Source organism: Clupea harengus, chromosome 15 (genome assembly GCF_900700415.2).
Source record: "Clupea harengus chromosome 15, Ch_v2.0.2, whole genome shotgun sequence".
Lineage (NCBI taxonomy): Eukaryota > Metazoa > Chordata > Actinopteri > Clupeiformes > Clupeidae > Clupea > Clupea harengus.
The window spans coordinates 19242410-19244909 of NC_045166.1; positions in this window are offsets into that span (position 1 = coordinate 19242410).

Below are 2500 nucleotides of genomic sequence, written 5' to 3' on the forward strand. Positions count from 1 at the left end.
AGGAACAGAATGCACCTGGGGGAAAAGGTCACCTAGTGCCAGCCTAGGCACCTCAATCTCTCCTTCTCTGTGTGTGTGTGTGTGTGTGTGTGTGTAGTTTGTATGGATAAGTGAGGAAAGAGACACTTTTTCAAACATGCGCTCGCACACACACACACACACACACACACACACACACACACACACACAAATACACACACAGTAAAACTTAAGTCGAATACAGCATCGGTTTATGTTTGTGCATGGTCTAGTGATGTGAGATTAGGCAGTGAACAATCATATGACAGTATGGAGGTGTGTTTGTATTTGGTCTAGTGCTATTATACTGTATGCACAATGAGGTGTAGTCATATTACAGCATGGAGTTGTAGTCTAGTGTTGTCAGAATGTCTGAAGTATGGGTTGTGTGTGTGTGTGTGTGTGTGTGTGTGTGTGTGTGTGTGTGTGTGTGTGTGTGTGTGTGTGTGTGTGTGTGTGTGTGTGTGTGTGTGTGTGTGTGTTAGTCTGAAATATGGTATGCCTGAAGGGGCGTTGTTCCTCCACTGCGCAGCTTTGTGGATCTGTCGTTCTGTTCGGGTATTTCTCCATTTATGTGGGTAGTGGGCCGTCAGTAGGAGCTGGTTGAAGGGCTCTTTTGTTGATGTAGAACAATATGAAGAATGGGTGTGGGTAGCAGTGTGTTTGTGTGTGTGTGTGTTTGGTGCGGGTAGCAGTGTGTTTGTGTGCGTGTGTGCGTGTGTGTGTGTGTGTGTGTGTTTGTGTGTGTGTGTGTGTGTGTGTGTGTGTGTGTTTGGTGCGGGTAGCAGTGTGTGTATGTGTGTGTGTGTGTTTGGTGCGGTATTGTCCATGAGCTGCGACTGAGATTCAGCACGTCAGCAAACATTTTCTTTCAGATAGAAAGTCAGTAGTGTGTGTGTGTGTGTGTGTGTGTGTGTGTGTGTGTGTGTGTGTGTGTGTGTGTGTGTGTGTGTATGTGTATGTGTGTTGGCATGCCATGACTGGGCAGAGCCTATGCACAAAAACACTTACTGTAAATGAAACATAGGATATAGGTCATATACAACTGTTATAAAAGTCTGATATATCCACAAAGCATTTATAAATATCTGAACTTCGGGAACACAACACTATTGATTATGAGTTCAGAGTTTCAGAGTCAACCACATTACGATTATGGATGATTATGGATTATGGTCCACAGTCTTGCAGTGAGCCTAAATGTGCTTCCCATGATGCACTCTTGAGACACCTGTGGCTGTTGGATTGAAAATCTCACCTAAAGAGTCATGTGACTTATGTTTACCCATGTGACTTCCCATGTGACTTGGCTGCTTTGACCTTCGTTGTGGTCACCAGGGTGCGATTTGTTGGGGGGGATGAGGGGAATTTACCCCCCCTCTGGTTTAAAAAAATAAATAAATAAAAATAAATCATGTATTTTATATATTTTAGTTTGCATTAAATGTTCAACTGTTCAAAATGTAACCTAATAGGGCCTACCGTTAACTTGAAAAGAATTAGGCCTATTTATTGCTTGTTTTTTCATGATAAAAAAAAAAATACTTTCTGATTGAGCTAGATGTCTTTCTGAGAAGGTTCAAGGTACAAGAGGTTTGCCTCTGCCTTTCAAATGCGCAAATTATAATGTCATGCTTTCTTTGTTCAGTGAAAAAAACTTTGTACCCACCACCCACAAAGTAAATCTCAGCCCTGGAGACTGCCTTTTTCATTGGCTTCTGTTGTTGTAATCTATGTTGTGTTGACACAAGTCATGTTTTTGCTGTGAATGGGTTGAGCAGTTGTGTAATGCTCTTCTTAGAGGTCAATCACACTGTGAAAGGTGTGATGTGGTGCTGTTGCCATGACGCAGCGGCTCATGTATTTGTCAGTTGTTTTTGTTGCTGGTCGGCCATGAAAACATCTCCACGTGATGCATTGATCAGCAGCTAATCATTAATAAGAGTGATTGATTAATGTGAAGGAATGCTGGGGGTGACCCTCACTGGACAGGAAGATATGTCAAAACAGAGGGGAAAGGGGGAAATGCAAAAAACACACATACACACAGGGCAAAAACACATGCTCACATCTACCCCCCCCCCCCCCCCCACACACACACACACACATACACAGACACATGCGCGCACACACACACACACACACACACACACACACACACACACACACACAAACAAAACATTGTTTTTAAATCACTCCACACAGAGATTTTGAGGAGGTCTTACACCATACACAGGATATCAGTACAGGTAATACATATTATTTCAGCAAAACAAAAGATGACAAAGTGCCATATAAATAACATGTTCATGGATTATTATAATTGAACTGCTGAGTTGCTCCTGAAATGACTTGATTGTAAAAATGTCCAGTAAGCTTTGGAGTCAACTGCTTATACATTTACCATTCATGATCCATCATGAGGTGAAGAGAGGGTTATCATCAGTCAAAGACCTCCGTGTCCAAAAGTGACCGCAGAGCA